Genomic DNA, 22,161 nt, shown 5'->3' with positions numbered 1-22,161 from the left:
TAGGATAATAAAAAGTTATTACAGGGCTTCCCTGGTGGCGCAGTGGTTGAGAGTCTCCCTGCCAATGCAGGGGACACAGGTTCGAGCCCTGGTCCGGGAAGATCCCACATGCCGCGGAGCAACTGGGCCCGTGAGCCACAACTACTGAGCCTGCGCGTCTGGAGCCTGTGCTCCGCAACAAGAGAGGCCGCGATAGTGAGAGGCCCGCACACCGCGAGGAAGAGTGGCCCCCGCTCGCCGCAACTGGAGAAAGCCCTTGCACGGAAACGAAGACGCAACACAGTCAAAAATAAATAAATTAATTAATTTAAAAAAAAAAAAGGGTCGCTAAACCAGAATGGGATGGCTGCATACATTTATTTTTAAAAAAAAAGTTATTACAAGTGTGAAAAGGCAAAGAATTTTTTTAAAGATACTGACCTGAATAGCCTGCTGAGTGATGCTGCCCCTTCTAGATGAAATTCTACTGAACGCATTAGTAAGGCCATTTATGTCTTTATTGGCATAAAAACAATGTCCTCCCAAAATGGAATTTTATTTACCTTTATAATACTAATTTTATTTTATTTTTTAAATTTTTATTGGAGTATAGTTGATTCACAATGTTGTGTTAGTTTCAGGTATACAGCAAAGCGAATCAGTTATACATATACATATATCCACTCTTTTTTAGATTCTTTTCCCTGTTGAGTAGAGTTCCCTGTGCTATACAGTAGGTCCTTATTAGTTATCTATTTTATATATAGTAGTGTGTATATGTCAATCCCAGTCTCCCAATTTATCCCTCCCCCTGCTTTCACCCCTGGTAACCATAAGTTTGTTTTCTACATCTGTGACTCTTTCTGTTTTGTAAATAAGTTCATTTGTACCATTTTTTTAGATTCCACATATAAGCGATATCATATGATATTTGTCTTTCTCTGTCTGACTTCACTCAGTATGACAATCTCTAGGTCCATCCTTGTTGCTGCAAATGGCATTATTTCATTCATTATTATGGCTGAGTAATATTCCATATAATACTAATTTTAAATGGGAAAATCATGTTTGCTATTTTTTTTAAATTAATTAATTAATTAATTATGGTTGAGTTGGGTCTTCGTTTCTGCGCGAGGGCTTTCTCTAGTTGTGGCAAGCGGGGGCCACTCTTCATCGCGGTGCGCGGGTCTCTCACTATCGCGGCCTCTCTTGTTGTGGAGCACAGGCTCCAGACGCGCAGGCTCAGTAATTGTGGCTCACGGGCCCAGTTGCTCCGTGGCATGTGGGATCCTCCCAGACCAGGGCTCGAACCCGCGTCCCCTGCATTGGCAGGCAGACTCTCAACCACTGCGCCATCAGGGAAGCCCATGTTTGCTATTATACTCTTATCAATATACTATAAAATACATTTAAAAATTTCTTTTTAAAGTTACAGAAGATGAATTTCCCAGACCTTAGGAACTTTTAGTATATCAGTATCCTAGATGTAATCCTACAATAACTAAACCTTGCTGAAAATATGTTAGAACAAAGAAAAAAACTAGCCAAATATTATTTTTATATCAATCATTAGATTTAAGTGCTTTCTACATTAGTAAAGCTGATCTAATCACCAAATAACATTATGAAAATTAAAGACAATTTTTAAACTAGCTGCTTATTTTCTAGTTGTATCTAAGATATACCAAAACAATTAGAGAATGACAGTTTAGAATAAAGTAAAAATTGATTAAGTGCAGAAAATAAATGATACAGGAGTTAATGAAGAGAGAGATAACTTAGGTGTCAGGAGCTGGAAAAGAATTGATTTCAGAGAGCAAGACTTGGTAATCAGGGCTCTAACTCTAGCCTTGGGCAAATCATTTCTATTCTCTAGGTTTATATTTCTTCCTCAGTGAAATAGGGCTATTTGAATCTCTACTTTAAGATTGAGCAGGACAGATACTGAGCCAGAATTTTGGAACTGCAGTTGAATGTCATTAGTAACCATGGAGAAAGAAGTTTCATTTTGGTGGTATTGGTAGAAAGTGGTGAGAAATGAATGCAGACAGAAAATGTTGACTAATATCAGAAAAAGTTAATATAGGTAGAAATGGAGAGAAGTGGGGGTGGGGAGAGGAAATATATTAATTTGAAGGACAAGGACAAGGAAAGGACAAAGATTAATTTTTTAGGATAGGAAAATTTTGAGCAGTTTGTAGTTTAAGGGGAAAGAGCCCCTGGAATGAGAGAAACTGAAAAAGTGTTTTCTATTCAAACTCTATTCCAAAGGTTAACCTGTCATATCTGACAGTGTCTCCAGTTCTTTGGCAGCAGAAGGTCCCAGAGCAATGGTATGGATGATCGCACCACTTTATTTTACCTCCTCAAAGCATAAGTTTATTTCATTATCTTCCCCATCAGTTAGTAATATGATTTCAGAACCAGAAGTGCTTTGGTTACTGTGGATAACTGCCTGATAGTAAAAAACCAGATTATTAATTATACAATATAATATCTAAATAAATTAAACTAAGAATAAATCTGTTCTTTAGTCTTGTAGAAGTCTTTAGGCCTATGCATCAGAGTAGGCAAAAGGAAACTTTGCTTGTATTGTCATTCCAGGTTTTGTTGGTTTGGAAATGAGTGTAACATACAATGGTCTTGGAGGTTTCCAAAGGCAGAATGTTAACAGTGCTTTCACATATACTTAAGCTACCCAAGAGAGAAAGAATAAAACACTGAGAACAATATCTAACACATAGTAAGTACTCAATGAATGTTAGCTATTATTATTATCCCAGGAGATACTTGGGGTAGAGGCAAATGACCCAGGCAGTTTGGAAGGTTGCACACTAGACAACATTTGTAAAGCCGTGACTGAAGGCAGGTGTTCAAAGTTAAATGATGTGACGTGCCTTTTAACGCATTTTAGTTGCTAATTGAAGAATCTCAGGATTTCCTGGAAAAAACATTGACCTGTCATGAAGAAGGAAGTTCCTGAATTTATCAAGTATTATAATTTTGGGGGTATTTTCCTGATTTTTACCAAAAGTAGTGGCTAAGACAATTTACTCAGACAAATTGAGAGTAAATTCTTGCTCTGCCATTTGCTAAATAGAATAGCTAGTGTTTAGTTTCTCTATCATTCTTATATATGAATATATATTTATAATAGAGTTCTATAAATAGCTCACTGTAATGATTACCTTTTTGAACTTTGGAGTAAGAAAGACCAGATTTACCAATTACTGACTCTATGATCTTGAGAAAGATATTTAATTACTCTGAACCTCAGTTTCTTTATGTGCAAAATGGGCATAAAAACAGTGCCTGACTAAAAAATTAATGGTAACGATAAAGTAAGATCATGAATGTAAAGCATTTAACATAGGCACTAATGTAGTATATGCTCAATAAATTTCAGATATTATTATGATTCTGTAAGTAAAAGCTTATATGTTGATATGGTTTCTTTACATGAGTAACAGAGGTTTTTTAATGTTTGAATGTAATTTGATATAATCTCTTCAGTAATAGACTCTGTGGTCAAAATGTCATAGATATATATCAAAACATTAAGAAAAACATATATGAACCAACATGTGCAAACATTATAACATATTCCCAAGATATAGTACTGTCATATTTTAGAAGTGAGTAGACATATATAAGAATTATGATTTTTATAATAATAGCAATCCTTTCTTGAGCACTTGTTTATCTTTTTTATTGAATTATAGTTGATTTACAATGTTATATTAGTTTCAGGTGTACAACATAGTAATTCACTCTTTATGAATTATACTCTATTTAAAGTTATTACAAAATAATGGCTATATTTCCCAGTGCTATACAATATATCCTTGTTGCTTACTTATTTTATATGTAGTAGTTTGTATCTCTTAATACCATACCCTAATCTTGCACCTTTCCCTTTCCTGTCCCCACTGGTAACCACTAGAGTGTTCTCTATATCTGTGAGTCTGTTTCTGTTTTGTTATATACATTCGTTTGTGTTATTTTCTAGATTCTACATATAATTGATAACAGAGTTTTTGTCTTTCTCTGTCTGACTTATTTTCCTAAGCATCATACCCTCTAGGTCCATCCACATTGTTGCAAATGGAAGAATTCCATTCTTTTTTATGGCTGAGTAATATTCCATTGTATATATGTATTATATATATACATACATACACCCTACATCTTCTTTATTCATTCATCTCTTGATGAACACTTGGGTTGCTTCCATATCATGGCTATTGTAAATGATGTTGCTATGAACATTAGGGGAGCCCTTATTTATCTGACATAGTTCCTATTAAATGAAATAGGTTCTGTTACTTTCCACATTTCATTAATTGAGGAAACTGAGACTTTCTTAGTTGAGTAACTCACCCACAGTCATTTAGCTAGGCATAATAGAACCAGAATTCCAGGTTTGTCTGGATCTAGAACTTGTGTGTTTTCTTAAAGCAATATGATTTACAGCAAACAGATATCATGAGGAAAGCTAAGAGATGATATTAACTAGTGGTCAAAATAAGAGTAACAGTCTCCACTTTTTAGCTGAGGCAATGAGAGGATCAGTGAAAGGAAACGGTTTTCCTTTCACTGAAAAAGAATATAAATAGGCTTAAATAGAGGCTGTCTTAGGTTGGAAGAAATTCAAATGAATACTGAAGGTGTTTTAATATAGTTCACAATTTTTATTTCATTAAACTTCTATGTATCTGTCTTGAGTTTGGTACTATACTTGAGGAACTACCTCTATCTTTGTGATTTTTAAATGTCAATTTAACTTGATGAACTGGGGTTTTCTTTATCCGTAATATAAAAATATTAGTAATCTCCCTCTTCCACAATCCCCTTAACAGCATTATTTTCTCCTCATAGAAATTCAGACTATGGGAGTGATAAAGAAATGAGGAGCTCCTAAGTAAGTAATGATGATTATGTGCACACAGGATTTTTCTTCCCTTTAACCACTCCTCAGCACAGCTCAGTTCCTCAAGGGCATGTTGGTGAAATAACCACACTCAGAGAGGATCCAACTATGAACAATAGTCAACAGAAGGTCTTTAAAAATTATTTAAGTGAGGGACCTCTAAGCTCATGACCCTTGTTCCAAGAGAGCTGGACAAAATTAAAAGCAATGATAAATGGCAAGTGATATTTAGAAAAGCATTCTTATTTTACCTGGAATCCTGCTTTGAGTCCCCTGCAAATTGAAGTTCCATCATCAGCTTCTTGAGGCAGATTTTGGTAAACATTATCATCAGTTATTTTTGTTAGATGATTTTGGATTTCAGCAACACTGTCAAATGTAACCATCCCAACCAAGGATCCCTTTTTGATAATTTGAATCAAGTGTAGTTCTGCTGCTTGATTCATTCGAAAGAGATGCTCTTGGGCTTCCCTGGTGGTGCAGTGGTTGAGAATCTGCCTGCCAATGCAGGGGACACGGGTTCGAGCCCTGGTCTGGGAAGATCCTACATGCCGCGGAGCAACTAGGCCCGTGAGCCACAACTACTGAGCCTGCGCGTCTGGAGCCTGTGCTCCGCAACAAGAGAGGCCGCGATAGTGAGAGGCCCGCGCACTGTGATGAAGAGTGGCCCCCGCTTGCCGCAGCTGGAGAAAGCCCTCGCCCAGAAACGAAGACCCAACACAGCCAAAAATAAATATAAAAAAAATAAATTAATTAATTAAAAAAAAAAAGAAAGAGATGGTCTTCCTGTAAGAAAAAGATGTCTGAACAATTCCTGAGTTTCCTCCAACCTTGACAGATTGGTGAAAAACAAAGTTCATGGGCCAGAGATCATAATAATAATTGATTACTGTATTTTAGCGTTTAACTTCTTCATTATATTATAAGGAAATAATATGAAAGAAAAACTTTAAAAATCAGTCATGTTATACTTGGAAAAGCCTTAAAATTTTATACCTTCTTCTTGAACAGTAAGGAAATATTTTAAAAATGCACACAAAAATGTTTGTTGCAACATAATTTTTGATAAGTTGAAAATCACCAAAATGTCCAATAATGGGGGTTATTTGACTAAATTATAATATGTGCATACCATATGACCATTAAAACTTGTGTCATGGAATCGTTTTTTTCCTTGGGCAGTGTTTAAGGTATAGTAAGTAAAAAAATCATATTATAAAACATTATATAAGATATAATCACATTTCTGAGGAGGAAAACCAAAATACATGAACAGAAAAAAGATAGGAATGACATATGCTCCGTAGAATTATGGATGATTTTTGTCTTTTCTTTTTGTTCAGTTATGTTATTTCTAGTTTGTTAGAACTAAAAGTTAAAGAATAAACATCATCCATAATCCAATAACCTTAATATAACAATTATTTTTATTTTAGTATATTATCTTCTAGTGCTTGTCCATATAAAATCACTGTACTAAAATTTATTAGAATAATAAAAATATTTTTTAGTTAGCTTAGTAGAACTAAACCTAAGATTAAATTATATTTCTATTAGCTTAAATACCTAATTTAGGAGAGCTAACAAATAAACGTCTTACTGAATTCATGCTTCCAGATTTATCAAATAACAAACAGACTACCTGCTGTTTGGACTTGAGTAACGAAAATGTAGGATGAGTCGGTGGATTCATTTCTGTCATGGGAGATATATTCTGAAAGTCATCAGAGTCCATGATTACATCCCATGTGGTTCTGCCATTGCACATTTTGTTTTGTAGGTTTGGAGCTTCTGTATCGTGTGTTTTTTCTGTACAAAATTCAGTCACCTGGGAAAAATCAGTTGAAAGACAATAGTACGGTAACTGACGAGGCATTACCTACCTTTCCAAATATACAGTTGGCTGCCTTATACATCCTCCACAGATTTTATCTCCTGACAATTAAAAATTGTTTCATAATCTAACATTCTCACATCCATTTTGCATACTTGAATGGAGAAAAAGCAAATTAAAACCATCACTATGCACTGGAAATTTATTTGGTAATTCTTTTAGGTATAGGTAGATCATAGCACTGGGGGATGATGGCGGCTGACGCAACTGCTTAAGCTAACTTCTTACTTTCCCTTCTAGACTCTCGGGGGACTCAAGCCTTGAAATAAGTTTAATGGAAAAAGGGACAGGATTTGCAGTAATTTCTAGCTTCCCCCTAAAAGTGGGGTAAAGAAAATGGCCTTCTTTAATTGCCTAAGTATTTTCTATCTCTTTATAGTTTATTGAAAAACTTGAGAACAGATATTCTAACAATCTCAAATGTAATTGGCTCTGGTGAACTTAGACATAAATAAAATAATATTCCCCAAAAAATAATGAAAATGTGGGAAGAAAATGAGGAAATGTGATTGCTTCTCTTTGAGTTGCAAATGGTGAGTTGTATCCAGTAATTCTGCCAAATATTTCATTACTATAGAATCTATGAAAATCCTCCAAGTTTTGAAAACGTAGGAACTTGGAAAAACACTAGCATAAACTAGTAGCATTCAGGAAAGAATTCGTCTTGCAGTAAAGCCTCAGCTTTATAAATATCATTTTGTTTTTTTAAATGCCCTCCTCATATAACTCTCCTGCTGTAAGCTCAGATTTAGAACTAAATTATTAAACTTGAATACCTTTTATTCAAGTTTTAAGAGTTTGTTTTCCTTCTGTTAAGTTTCTGATCTACATTTTTCAGAAGGGGTTATATTGGATGGGAGAAAAATATAGTTTTCAGTCAAAACAGTGATTTATAATCAACTTGATGATATGAAATGCCTACCAAATGTGGCTCCTCTTGCTACTGTCACTGCCTTTATTCAGGGCCTTCAGGTCTCTTATCTGCCTATTGCCATGGCCCTCCAACTGGTCTCCCTGCCTCCACTATCTCACTTCCTTTTGTTTTTCACAGTCAAAAACAAATTATCATCCTGAAAGGATAAGCTGGTTACACCACTAGTCTGAAGTTGATAAAATAAAATCCAAACACCTTAGTTTTGTAGGTTCCAATTTTGTGTTTCAATCTCATTTCTTGCTTCTTCTTCCTCACCATGTATGCTTTGCTTATAGAACATTGAACTTTCTCCTGTCCTTAGAGTATGCCAGAAACTTTCACAAGGCTCTCGCTAATACAAATGGAAAAGGAAATTTGTGCAAATTAGAAAAAGGTGCCCTTTTCTCAAGTTCTTTTACTGCTGTCTAACTGAAAAGTGTTCTAATAAATACGAAAATGTTTAGTGACCATGATGCAAGTAATTTGGGCAGTGCTCAACTTGTACAGTCATATGTGGCATCGTGTATTTTTCTTCTTTTTTTAAATCTTTTTTCTTTCTTTCTTTCTTTTTACATCTTTAGTGGAGTATAATTGCTTTACAATGTTGTGTTAGTTTCTGCTGTATAACAAAGTGAATCAGCTATATGTATACATATTATCCCATTATCCCCTCCCTCTCATCCCTGTATTTTTCCATCTTTGTTTCTGTAAACCTGTTTCTTTGCCTAGAATACCCTTCCCCTTCCTGCTTTAGCAAGTTCATACTAATTTTATTTCCAAATTCCAGCTCAAAACTCATCTCATTAGACACAATTTTCTGACCCCCAATTGGAGACATTTGCTGTACTCTCATGGCACTTAGTTTCTATTTCTTCCTACTTTGTATTCATATTTATTTTTCTTTTATCTCTACCTCTCTCACTAAACTGAGTTCTTCAAGAACAGTTATTTTTAATTATTTCTATATTTTTTCAGTTCCTAACATGGTGCTGGACATGAAGTGGGAATAATGAATTTTAAAGAAAGAAAAGCATGGACTTGAATATTCATTATTTCAGATCATATTTCTCTTGGGTCTGAGCTTATGCCCTGGGTACAGATGCTATGCAATATATTTAGTCTATGTTACGATAATTAGAAGGTTGTGTTATTATGCACAAGATATATGGTTAAACTACAGTATTTATCTCTGAGCCATATCTTACATAATTAGTTGCCCTCCATATTTCAGTTACATGATTTTCTTTCATTATTATTTATTTTTCAGGTAGGCAGCATGAGTTATCTCCTCATAGTCAAATGCTTTTGGAATTTATAGTTTGATACAGACAGTATATATTCCAATTATCCTCTTGTGTCACATGATCTGATATTCTATTTGGATGCTGAACTTTGGCTGCCTTTGTGGATCCAGATTCAGCAGGTTAAAGTGAAACTTCTAGATTCATGTTTCAAATATTCCCAGGAGGGAGTTTTATTAAGCTGGAAAACAATTTCTACTTAAATATCTCATTGGATTCATTTAGGAGTTTTAGAAAAAAATATCGAGTCTATATTTTTACTCAGGTCCTTCATCATTAATGCCCTAGACTCCAAAACAATTTTAAATCTTATTGGAAAGAATAGGCCTTTCCAAACCTCTACGCATAGAAGCCTATGTTGCTAGTAATTTGGTATGTGAAAATTTGCTTCTTTTAAATGTTAGTTTACTATCTAGAGATAGTATACTTTATCTTGATTTGTTGTTTTTGATAACTTTCATATGTTTCATATTTTAAAGTCTTTTTTACATGTTTGGAAACTTTCATTAGGTAGCTATAATATGTTTGCATTAATAAAGGCTGGATTTATCCAGGGAAAGAGACAATTTCCTATTATCCAAATATTTTATAAATTTAAAAAATAAAAAATTTTAAGTTTATTTTATACTCACCTTGTGCTAAGCACTGTAATCGTACTTTCTTTATATTAGCTCTCATAAAACTAACAGCAATAACACTGTAAAGTGAGTTTTATAATTCCTATTTAAAAGACTAGAGAATTAAATCTCAGATTTAGCAGTTTGCTCATAGTAACACAGCTCGAAAATGACAGACTGGGTTTTGACATCAGATCTGTCTGACTCTAAGTCACCTGTTCTTATCTACTGAAGTTTATACATTTAACCAAATATTTCAGGTCAAACATTGGCTTTGGAACTTGAATTATTGTGTTGTTATTTTTTAATCGGTCAGATTGGTGATTGTGAACCTTTCCTCTTTTGTTGTTTTGTAGAGACAGAGCTGTTTATGTTTTCACAATATCACTCTGCAAAACTTAGTGTGCTTTAGTGTGAAGAAAATGGAAAATAGAGACTGTCAGTACTTTCCCAAGCTACAGAATGAATTACTTTGGAATAGTAATATGAATAACACTTAGAAGAAAGAATTAAAAGTAAGGTTGTAGTTCTAGACACAAGTCCACAGAAGTCAAATGAGGGAAGGGATGTAATAAGAAATTCTGTGATGCCAATGAGAAGGGTACAGTTCTACCTCTGAAGAAAAAAAAAAAAGCAGGTTAGTAAGAAAGGGTGGAATAATTTCCAGATACACCCTGACGAGACTGGATACACAGGACTGGATAAAATGGCTATTAATTAACTGTCTTAGTAATTTCCCTTATTTCTATTGGTATATATAATTTCATAGTAGAAAATCCAGCTTCCCTAATTAATTTTTCCTAAAGGGTTCCTTTGTGAGACTAGAAAAAGAAGGTACTTACAGAATGGAGACTTTGCATAAACATAATGGACTCCCTTGCAGTCTGGGATTTTTCTGGGATGAATATACATTTTGCTTCATACAGCCTTGTCTATGAGTCACCTCTGCATGGCCTTGTCATGCAGCTGCCTCCCTGGCATTTCTTGAAAACCACGTTTATACCAGTAATATGAATTGAACATCTGTGATGAACGAATTAGATTATATTTGTACATGAAGGCCAGAGAAATTATGAATAAAGATTAGCATCCTAAAATCATTCCCTCAGTGATAATTGCTATAGACCATGTACCAAAATTCCATTTTGACAAAAGTAGGCACAGTGTCCTCCCCCTATTTACCATTGATTTCAACAAGAACAGTAATGTTAATTCATATTTCATAATGTTCACTGCTCATTAATGTGATTAATATATCTATTATCCTTGTGACCTTGAGCTTAAGATGATAATTCCTAACTCACAAGGATGTTGTGAAAATTAAGTGAGTTAAGAGATACAGAGGAGTTGCTTCCCAGCAGGGAGGGGAGAGTCAATATTATGCTTAAAACCCTCTTAAATTTCTTATGTATGGTACATATGTACATATATATATATACACACAAATATATATATTGCTATATAGGTGTATACATATATGCATGTATACCAAACATACAAAACCATGTGTGGTTTTTGTGTTTACAGCATTTTACAATTTACATTTGAAAATCACTGAGCTAGACTGAAAGAAGAAATGAAAATAAACCCTGCATGGAAATGCTTGTGCATTCCAACATTTTGGTCTTTATAAGTAAGATAATTGTCAAGGTCCTGGCAGAGAATGAGGTGGGGTGGGGTATGGGTAAAAGATAAAAGGAGTTCTTGTTTATCTGCAGGATTTACTCCCATTCTGTGTTAATATTAAACTTCAAAACATTAATCTATTTAAATAAATTTATTTGTATTGCAAGGATTAAAGGAGATGGTTAGTCATGTTTTCCAAGAGGGTTAGCTCTAGAGTAAAAGCCTGAAAACTAAACTTACACTGCCTCCAGCAAAGTGCCTGGCACACAGTAGGAGCTCAATAAATGTTATATTAGATACTTGTTTTTACTAATATATCTCTTTTTATGACTGATAAGGAAACATTTATTTTTCATTAATTTATTAAAAATTGGTTGTTTGATACATTCTTTGTTTAGCTTTTACTTTGTACCATGCCCAAGGCTAGGGGATTAAAGAAAAAAATCAGCCCTCAAGGATCTTAAAACACAGACAATTACTGCCCAGTGTGACAGAAGCCCATGCACATTGCTTTGGGAACAGTGTCAAGGATGTCTAACCCCAAATGGAGGGAGAGGAAAGACACTTAGGGAAGAAGCATTTAAACTGAGTCTTGAAGGATGAACAAGCATTGTTTGAATAAGGGAGATGGTGCTGGGAGGAGTTGCGTGGGAGGAGGTGACAGTAATGAGTGTCCTGGGTTGAAAGCCTCCTCTGTGTGAAAGATTCCAGGCAGCTTAGGAGAGATAAAGCAAACAACACAAAGGCATTTTTCTACCACACCTCTTTTCTCTAATATGTTTTTTTATCCTAAAGACTTATTTTCTATTACACTGATTTCTATTGTTCTTTAATACTCATTAACTACTCCATGTGCTTGACATTTTTAATTTAAATATCTCATCTATTCATAAATAGGACCTGTCTAAATCTACCCAGAATTATACTTCTTAAAAAATAATTTTCTCACTTATCCTTATGAAAAGTACTTCTTTTCTTTAAGCTCAAGATTAAATGAAAAATAAATATATTTAATATGAGGCTCTAACAGTTTAATTGATTTCAATGAAACAGATTAACCTTAAAAAGTTATGAATCAAACGGAATAAAAGATTGGGTAGGAACTTGAACTCTAACTCTCAGATATCTTAAGTTTTAGGGTACAACTTTTTTCTTCCTCTTTCCTCTGACAATAACATATTTTTAGTACAACTCCCATGAATACTGAAGTTTTTCCCAAATTTTGATTGATCTTGATTCCAAGGTGTAATACCAGAAATTGTTGGATAGATATATAGTGGGGCAGGTTGGATATTGCAATTAACTCTATGAGCATTCAACCACTGAGGTAGCCTTTGTTTGCCAAGTACAGAAAATTAAAAAGTCATAAGTGAAAAGTTTTGAAAACAGATTTGTTTAATAGAATGATACCTTGTTGCTTCAGTAGTGTTTCTTCTGGATATAGAATGGCTGGTCCACATTATACTTATCAAATATTCCCCATCGGAGATGGGCCCACTCATGGACAAATACTCTGCCTATGAGAGAATATTGCCACTTATAAATTTATGTTTAAAATACACGTATCCTGGCTTTATGAAAGTTCACGTTACACCGCTTCACTTTTACGAAAGACCTTAGTACCTGTTTTTGCTAACAGAAAGAAGTTTGAAGAGAACTTTCGCTTTTATGAAAAAAGGCGAAAAGTAAAAATAGCAATCAGCGTTTGTTTCGCAGCCAGCTGTTTTACAGACAGCACACACCCAGAGCAGGAAGAATGGCACCACCAAGCTCCTTCCCTGGGAACTGCACTCAGCATCTCACCCTCAAACCCCATAGATTTGAACTGTGTCTGTGAGCATCTGTGCTTTATCTCGACATATTTTGTTCATCTGTTAACAAGATGTGTCCTAAGGTAATTGCTTCTTTGCTGTATACAATTTTGACTTATGAAAGGTTTCATAGAAACGCTTCTTTTGGATAGTGGGGGAAACCTGTATTTAACTATTTTCCTTATATTTTAAGTCTCCCTTCCCCATATCCTCAACCTAACTGAGTCAAGGAAATCTAGAAATTGACAACTTTCATTAGGCCAAAGAAGTTAAAATGGGTTAGTATCAATAAATGGTTAATTTTATTATTAAACACACACAAAAATAAATATAATTAGGTTGAACATAACTAGTAAATTTCCAAAGGTATTAATACCTATTTTTTCCTTTAAAAATAAAAAAAAAACCCCATTAATCACAATGTTATATTTGTTTCCAGTGGAAATAAAAATAGAAGTATAAAATAGATATCCCTACCTCAGGACCCATAGATAGGCAAATTATTAGTCAACAAGAAGTTTGGAGTAAAGTGTATATATTGTCCTTTTTCTCCACATTTTCCATGTTGAAGTGTATAGGGATCATCTCCATATTTTAGGTAAGGATTAGCAACTATGACATCTGCCTAAAAAGCAGAAGAGCAAACAAGCCAAAACAGATCCCAAGAGCAATAGAAACAAGGAATTTTTCATCTAAATTAAGACCAGTAATATTATTAATTTAAATACTAAGGTAGTCATTAGTAATTACTAAAAAATTATGAGTATTAATTTTTTTAAATCACAGGAAGAAAGAAACAGTTTAGGAGCTAGATAAAATACCCTACCTGGTCATATGCTTCTTGTTTTGGCATTAAGTACTCAGATTTTGACTTCCACGTCATTGGAATTAAAATGCTTACATTCCTGAAATAAACTCTTCGTTTGGTGGCATGAAACAGGTAAGTAGAAGCTTCAGTTACCATTTCCTGACAAAATTAAAAATACCTTGTAGTAACAATTTCACAATGAAATGAACATGAAAGTGTACATACAAACAAGAAGAAGCTAATTTAAGCCCCTCTCCCCAAATATTTTGGCAAAGACTAACTGAAAAATAGGTTACATTTTACTATATTTCTCTAGTCTGTAAACTCTCATTTTTATATACTTAGAAATCAATTCTTTATTTTTCACTTATCCAGACCTGCATTCAGCGTTATGGGTTGGAGCAGGGAGTGAGGGTGCTAGGTGAGATATAAAGGTGATTAAGACTGGCAGTCTGTTGGCAAGTTGCTTATTGAATTGAACAGAGGTGCTTAACATGGGGTTGGGAGTTTAAAGTTTGGTAGATTTTATACTGTTGTTAATTGAAAAAACTATTTTGCTAGATTTATTTTAAGTTATCTTCTCATAAGGAATGTGTTCATAAAAGGCAAAGTTTTACCAAGCAGTGATTTTCTGAAAATATGAAGGTCATTGGCTTCAAATTCCAGTTTTGCTACTTATTGTATGACTGTACAAATCACTTAACTTCTCTCAATTTATACAACAAGGGTAATTAATAATCTCTATTCTTGACCACCTCATAGGGATATTGAGAGGATCAAAGAAAGTAGTATATATTAGAGTGCTATATATAGAGTATTTTATTATAATGACTAACCCAGATAAAATTAGGAAGTAAGTCAGCTTCAAAAATAAGTAATATTTTCTTTAAGATCAGATACCTAAGAATTTCAAAATTTTTAGAGTTGAACAAGTATGAACAACTGAAAAAACTGAAAAAATATATAAGATAATGAACCTCTAGGGCTTAAATGGAGGTTAGTTATTGAAACATTATAAAAGTAACTTCATAAAGATCAAATTAGAAAATAATTCTCCAGTAGCTTGAAGGTCTTTCTTTTAGCTTAATGAGTTGAAAAAAATATTAGTAGTTTGGCCTTTTAATAATTCATTTGGAGAATGACTAATGCTATTAATATATAATACATAATATTTAAACTAAGCAGATATTAATCTTGACAGTTTAGATACATGCTATATAAATGACGAATACTGTCTAAGCAATTTTGGAAAGTTACAACTCTGTGTGAATGTGTGTATGTGCCTAGGCAACATGAGTTGAAAATACTCAATGAAATAAGTATAAATGGATAATAAAATTTTCACTTACCTTTATGTCTTGAATGAGTTTTTCATCTTCTGGCACACTGGGGTTAATTGCAATGAGAGTGCCATCATATCCATTGTTAATCAAATTTACCATTGAGCTTTTCATTCCAGGCAAGAGATGCAAAGTTAGGAACAGAATAACATTCAGAGTGAGCACCATTTTTTCGCATGTTACAATAAACCTATTGGAAATATAAGGAGAGTATTTATGTACCAGCTTAACTCAGAAATTTGACTCTAGACCCAAATATTTGCAAAAATATATTACTAAAATATATATATATATATTATTGCTAAAATATTTTGATGAACTTCTTTATCTTATTCTAAAGAGTTCTTTAATTGTTAAGTAGCAATGGGGATTATGCTGAACATTTATGATACTTTCTAAGACAGCTAAGGTGTTAAATACTCATTGAATTGAGCAGTTATTTTAGATTGTTTGTGTAGTCATCATCCTCATCATGGTGATCATTCTTTGTCTTCATTGTCATCATCATCAAATAGTATTAGATATTTTCCAGTTCTGGGATCTGTTTACAGAAAAGTGCTCTGTGGAAGGATGAGGAACTGAAATGAAAAGCACCAGGAAATAACAGATAAAAAAGGCGCGTTTAAAAACAAAACAAACCAAAAATGAATAAAGAAACTAGAGTGGGAGTGGCAGTGAATTAGGATTTCTATTCTTCTTTAGGTGGGAGTCATATTATAAGCACAGTGGTCGGGAACAGCTTTGGGTCAAGCGGGAAATGGGGTTTTTTGTTACTTTCTCTGATGACTTCTTGGGTATTTCAGTTTTCAAATAGCACTGAATGCTTTAAGTCCTTGTATAACTTGAAAACTTAAGATGCTTCAATTAGATTTCTTTTTTGGATTGAACACAAATCTGCCAATATTCCTTAGCTTGAAATAGTTGTACACATAGCATTGTAAGCTGGCTTTAGAGTCAGATGAATCTAAACCTGACCCTTGCCTTGGTCATTTAACAGTCATGTGATTCTTTTTAAAAATTGAGGTATAGTTGAGGTACAATATTATATAAGTTTCAGGTGTACAACCTAGTGATTCACAATTTTTAAAGATTATATTACATTTACAGTTATAAAATATTGGCTATATTCCCTGTGTTGTACAGTATATCCTTGTAGCTTATTTTATGCATAGTAGTTTGTAGCTCTTAATCCCCTACCCCTATCTTGCCCGACCCTTCTTCCCTCTTCCCACTGGTAATCACTAGTTCTCTATATCTGTGAGTCTGTTTCCTTTTTTGTTATGTTCACTGGTTTGTTGTATTCTTTATATTTCACATATAAATGAAATCATACAGTATTTGTCTTTCTCTGTCTGACTTATTTCACCTAGCATAATGCCCTCTACATCCATCCATGTTGTCACAAATGGCAAGATTTCATTCTTTTTTATGGGTAATAATCCATTACATATATATACTACATCTTCTTTGTCCATTCATCTATTGATGGGCACTTGGGTTACTTCCATATCTTGGCTATTGTAAATAATGCTACAATGAACATAAGGATGCATATATCTTTTCTATTTCATGTTTTTCTTTTCTTTGGATAAATATCGAGGAGTGGAATTGCTGGATCATACGGTAGTTCTATTTTTTTTATTTTTTGAGAAATCTCCATACTGCTCAGTGTTCTGCTCTTTCAATTAGAGTACAGAAATGAGTAAAACATAGGCACTGCCTATGAATCCAGTTTCAGAATCCATGTTTTTAAAGTGTATGCAACATATACTACTTTTCAAAAGGGTGAATCAGTGAGTATCAGCCTAGAAAATTATTTTGAAAGCAGTTTCTTTTTATTTCTATTACAGACTAGTACTTGACAGTACAAGATCGAAGAGAACGTGGATTGCTATAATTAATTGCTATAAATCAATAGAATTTTTATCTTGTTTCAAGTTTAGGTTGAATAATGGAATTTTCAAAAGACTGTTTTGCCATGAAAACTTAAGTACAAGTCTTTCAGAATTCAATTATTCATTTTTTGATAATTTTGGGGACAGAAAACCTTTCAATAAACAATTCTTAAGTTGTATTTGAAATTGAAATGGTCAACAGAGGTAAAAAATCATATTGTCATAAAATACCAAAAACTTAATCTCTAACCAAGTTTCTTTTCATGATCTTTATTAAAACTTATTTCTTTATTATTTTCCTGTTGCCTCTTCCTCCTGAAAGATATTTTTCTTGACGCCTCACGGAAGTGTTGAGGTAATAGCAAATTATTTTTTATATATACTACCTTCCAAAGAGTTACATAAAATGAATTAAAAGCAAATGCCATCCTTTGTAACATGAGATATAAAGAAGGAAATGTTAAGAGTTCACCTACGGGTATGGTGTACTGATTCAGAGATTTATGAACCATCACAACCTCACACACCCACTCATGCTACAGTCCAGCCATTCTTAGATGTCATAGTTAATTCCTGTAGAGATTATGCTGGATTTAACCAACTGTTACACAAACTTTAAATTGAAGAATACAGTGAATTGGTAGCTTAATCTCCTTGTAGATACTCCCTTAGAATTTTATTAGCCCTTCTTTTTTCTTTGCTTCTTTTATACCATCACTTTTGGAATGTTATTTTATTTGCTACCAATATTCATGCTCTGTGTTTGTGATATTCTCTTCATTCTTTTAATTTATAAATCTGTTCACTCATTCATTCACTCATTTATTCAACAAACTTAATGGACACTTGCAATGTATCAGGCACTCTGCTAGGCAGGGGAATATAATATTAATTAAGTTATAATCCTTACCTTCTTCAAGGTGCTTCCAGTCTACTCAACATCCTGTACACTAATAATTACTTGGGTTGATTTTCTGTTGTTCTTCCTACATCACTGAGCAATATTTCAATTTAGAGACTCTGATTATTATGCAATTTATTACTGTGATTTTTGAATTTAACAGTATCTCCAAATAGCCAAATTTGTTAACTACTACATTGTTTTAAGTTGCCTGAATGTTCACTTACACTTTCCCCCTTGCTAATAGAATTTCAGTTTTGTTCAGATGTTTTCGGCTTTCATGTGACTGGAATGAAGGTCACGCCCATCTCAAGCTCAAGGGTAAATCCAAGTTGATCTAAGTCCATGGTCTTCAAAGTGTGGTTTGCAGACTTTTAAAGGTCTCCAGGACTCTTTCAGAGGACCTAAAGGGTCAAAACTATTTTGATGGTAATACTAAGAAGTTACAGTATTTGTACTTTTTGAATTTGTTGACATTTGATGATGATACAAAAGACATAGAGGATAAAACTGCTGGGACCTTAGCACAAATATAAGCAGTGACACTAAACTGTATTTATAATCATTGAATTATTCACTGCCAAGCACTTGCAGTATAAAATAATGCCTGTTTCACTTAAGAGTGGAATTGATGAAGCAGTAAAAATTAATGTTATTAAATTTCTAACCTTGAATACACACCCTTTTTATATTCTTTGTGATGAAATAGCACTTCTGCTGCAGAGCAAAGTATGATGTTTGTACTCCAGGAAAACCACTTGGACAAAAGTTGCAAGCTGAACTAGTCACATTTTTCATAAGCAACATTTTTTACTTGAAAGAACTATTGGCAAGCAAACTATGGTTATTCAGACATAGATATTTGGCAAATATTTTCTCAAAAATGTCATGTAGAAGAAGACAACCAACAATATTTGTTGACAATGATAAAATTAGAGCTTTTAAAAATTAGAATTTGGAAAACCTGTATCTGTTATTGCAAACTTGACAACTTAAAGACTTTTCTCATAAGGTTGGAGGTGGGTGGTATTAATTGATGTGAGTTTTTGATATTGTGTAATGAAATGTGTCAAGATTTAGAAGATTTGTACAACTCAGTGAACCAGTATTTTCCAAATCATCAATGCATGATATTAAAAAATTATGCAAGTGTAAAAGATCCATTCAAAATATAAGATACACAAAGTGATATTTAAGAGTATCAATTTACTTGATTTGTGATATGTTTTCTAAATCAGTGGATGTTTGAAAACACTTATTTCTAAAATTTCAGTAAAATCAGTATCACTTAAAAATTTAAATGCCAAGTAATGAATAATTGATTTTAGTAGTGTCTTTTCATTTAAATACTCAAGAAACCCTGTTAATAAACAGTAAACTGTTTCTAAGAAACCATAATTGGCTTGCATTTTAACCATTCATTCCTCAACAGCCAGGAAAGAATTTTTTTGTTGATGTTACATTTGTTAAACTTATGGGCAACAAGTGAGGAATAGTTTAAAAAATTTGAAAGAAGAGGAAAACCCAGGGAGGGATACAGTATTAAATCACCTCTTCATAGTTATCTATCAGGAATCAATATTTGCTACTTCCCTGAAATTAACTCATTTCAGTAGTTTGATACATGTACACATACACGCATAGACATATACACTAAAATATTATTGGCATAATGGGTTAGGAAGACAGTTTATAGTATAGGAAAATAAGCATTTTGAAAATTAAATATTTTGTAATGCATTATGATTAAACTTCTTTTGGAGAAAGAAATTTAGTAAAGTGGCAACGGGAATATTTTAAGAAGTATTCTATAGACAGCCAGGAGACCAGTGTTTGGGGTTTATATGTGCTACTAATTTACTTTGTACAAACAAAAATATTTTTAGGCATTCTCTTTGGTTCTTTTGAAAATCTGCTTGCTTTTGTTCATGTCTTTTAAGTCTACCCTTTATTTGTTTAAGCTTAAAAATACTTTAAACATTATTAGGTCTGTATTCTGTGTCCACTCATTCCAATAGTAATATTTTCTGTGAGTCTGATTATACTATTTTTTCCATTGGCTCTGACTCATGATGCCTTGTTTTCTTTATGTTTAGAGATGTTTGACTTTCATTTGCTCATTTTCCCTTTATTTGCAGAAGAGCTTTGAAGTCTTAGTTTAAAAAGAGTTCCTCTAAAAAGGATTTATATTTGTGTCTTTCAGATATCTGGGTGCACTACTGGTCTGAGACCACTTTTTTTCCCTTAATTCAAATAGATTTCCTTCATGTGATGGTTAATGTAGTAACCAACAGCTCTCTTTTGTCTTATTCCATCAGAGAAGTTAAAACAGTCTCAGAGAAAAAACTTGCTTGACCTAGCTTGGGCAAGATCCCAACAACCAAGCCAAGCAACTATGGCCAAGGATTGGGGTAATACGTTTCAGGACTCAAGATTGATCAATCAGTGGTTATGAGATGGCTGGTAGCTTCTAAGGGAGCAACATGTATAAAATCATGGGTGAACAAACAAATAAATAGATTTCTGCTACATATGCTCTCTTTCCTATTATGTCCCAAAATTTGTACTACTTGGCTAACAGTGGCCTAACACACACCTATTTTATTGTTCTAGTAGTTTTAGAAACTGAAACTTGTGACTTAAACATTCTGAAAAACCTAGAAGGATGATATTGAGCAGCTTACTAAACTTCTTTGGGCTTCTGCATCTGCATCTTGACAGTGAAAGTGTTAGAACCAATGATCTCTAAAGACCCCAGTATGAAAGCATTATTATTTTAGGAGTTACATATTCACTAATCAATGAATAAGAATTCACTCAACAGCCGTGCATTTAATAGACGTTTGTGAATTCCCACTATGTACAATACATTATGCTAGGTATGATGAGAATGATTTTAATCAATTCTTTGTCAGGAAATTAATCTTTTCCCTTGAAATCTTGCTTATACCTCTAAAATGCATACTAAGTTTTATTAATATTGTAGCAAAGGCAAACTTTAGTACAATTCTGATTTTTAAATATTCTTAAATTTTAAATTAGTGCTGTAATGTTTTTCTATACAGACATTATGCAATATTGAATTTTGAGGAAGAATCAACAGAAATGATGAAGGAAACTGTGATATTGTTAGACTTTGGAATCACAAAACATTAAATAATTGTGTTTACATAGTAAAGAATTTGTTTTTATGCCATGTAAGATCCTATAAGATTCCAGTGGGACTAACCTCACTCAAAAGCAGTTTACAATTTTTACATTTAGTAAAGAGTTTGACAAACTTTTCAGTTTTATATCCATATCTGATTACTCTTGTCAGATATGCTGTGACTACTGGAATCATTTAAAAAAAAAAAAAGCAACTAGGCCTAGAACCCAGCGCTTGCCTGTTAATTACTGTTATTTGGCAAGATTTATGTAACTTTCTTAGTCATAAGGTTAATGAACTTTGATTTAGAACTGGGTGACTTGGCAAACTTCCTGTAAAGATGTAATAATACTTGGACTGTTAAGTGTAAATAAAGGCCTGAATGAATGTAAATTTACCATATTCACCTACACTAAACAACCTCTTATTCGCCATATTTTTGAATATGAAGGTATGTAGAGAGGAGAACAAATTTTATATAATAGTTTGTTAGCATGATTTATAACTTTTAAATATTTAAATATATGGTATTTGTTCCATACTGTACCATTAGTACATAGATGTTAGGGACGAGCCCCTTGGCCTTATTTTCTGCTGTGTTCTCTCCACTTTCTGCTGTAGTCCTTCATGGTTGCTTCCTGTTCCCCAGCATGCCCAGCTCCTTTTGTATACTGGAGTCTCTGCCCTTGTTGCTTCCCCTTCCTGGAATGCCTTTTCTCTTTTGCTGCCTGGTAGAATCTCTCCCATGCTTCACAACTCAATTCAAATGTTTCTTCTCTTGGGAGCCTACCTGATCAGTTGATCTTTTCCTCTTCTGTGATCCCACAGACACTTTTAATTATATAGATTATATCACTCAAAACAGTGAGATTTTGAAAACAAGCTCTGATTATGTTATTCCCATTTACTTTATGATAAAGTCCAAAATCCTTAGTGAGACTTGTAAGGCCCCCACCCCATTAAAATCCACATACTTAATTCTTCAGCCACATCTCCCA

At 33.5% G+C, this 22,161-nt stretch overlaps 1 pseudogene; it reads right to left on the bottom strand.

Moving 5' to 3' along the window:
• LOC118898439 overlaps positions 1-15,387 on the bottom strand; it is a 28,416-nt pseudogene extending 13,029 nt beyond the window's left edge.
• Between the last annotated feature and the right edge of the window lie 6,774 nt (positions 15,388-22,161).

Source organism: Balaenoptera musculus, chromosome 1 (genome assembly GCF_009873245.2).
Source record: "Balaenoptera musculus isolate JJ_BM4_2016_0621 chromosome 1, mBalMus1.pri.v3, whole genome shotgun sequence".
NCBI lineage: Eukaryota > Metazoa > Chordata > Mammalia > Artiodactyla > Balaenopteridae > Balaenoptera > Balaenoptera musculus.
This window is presented reverse-complemented; position numbering and strand designations above follow the sequence as displayed.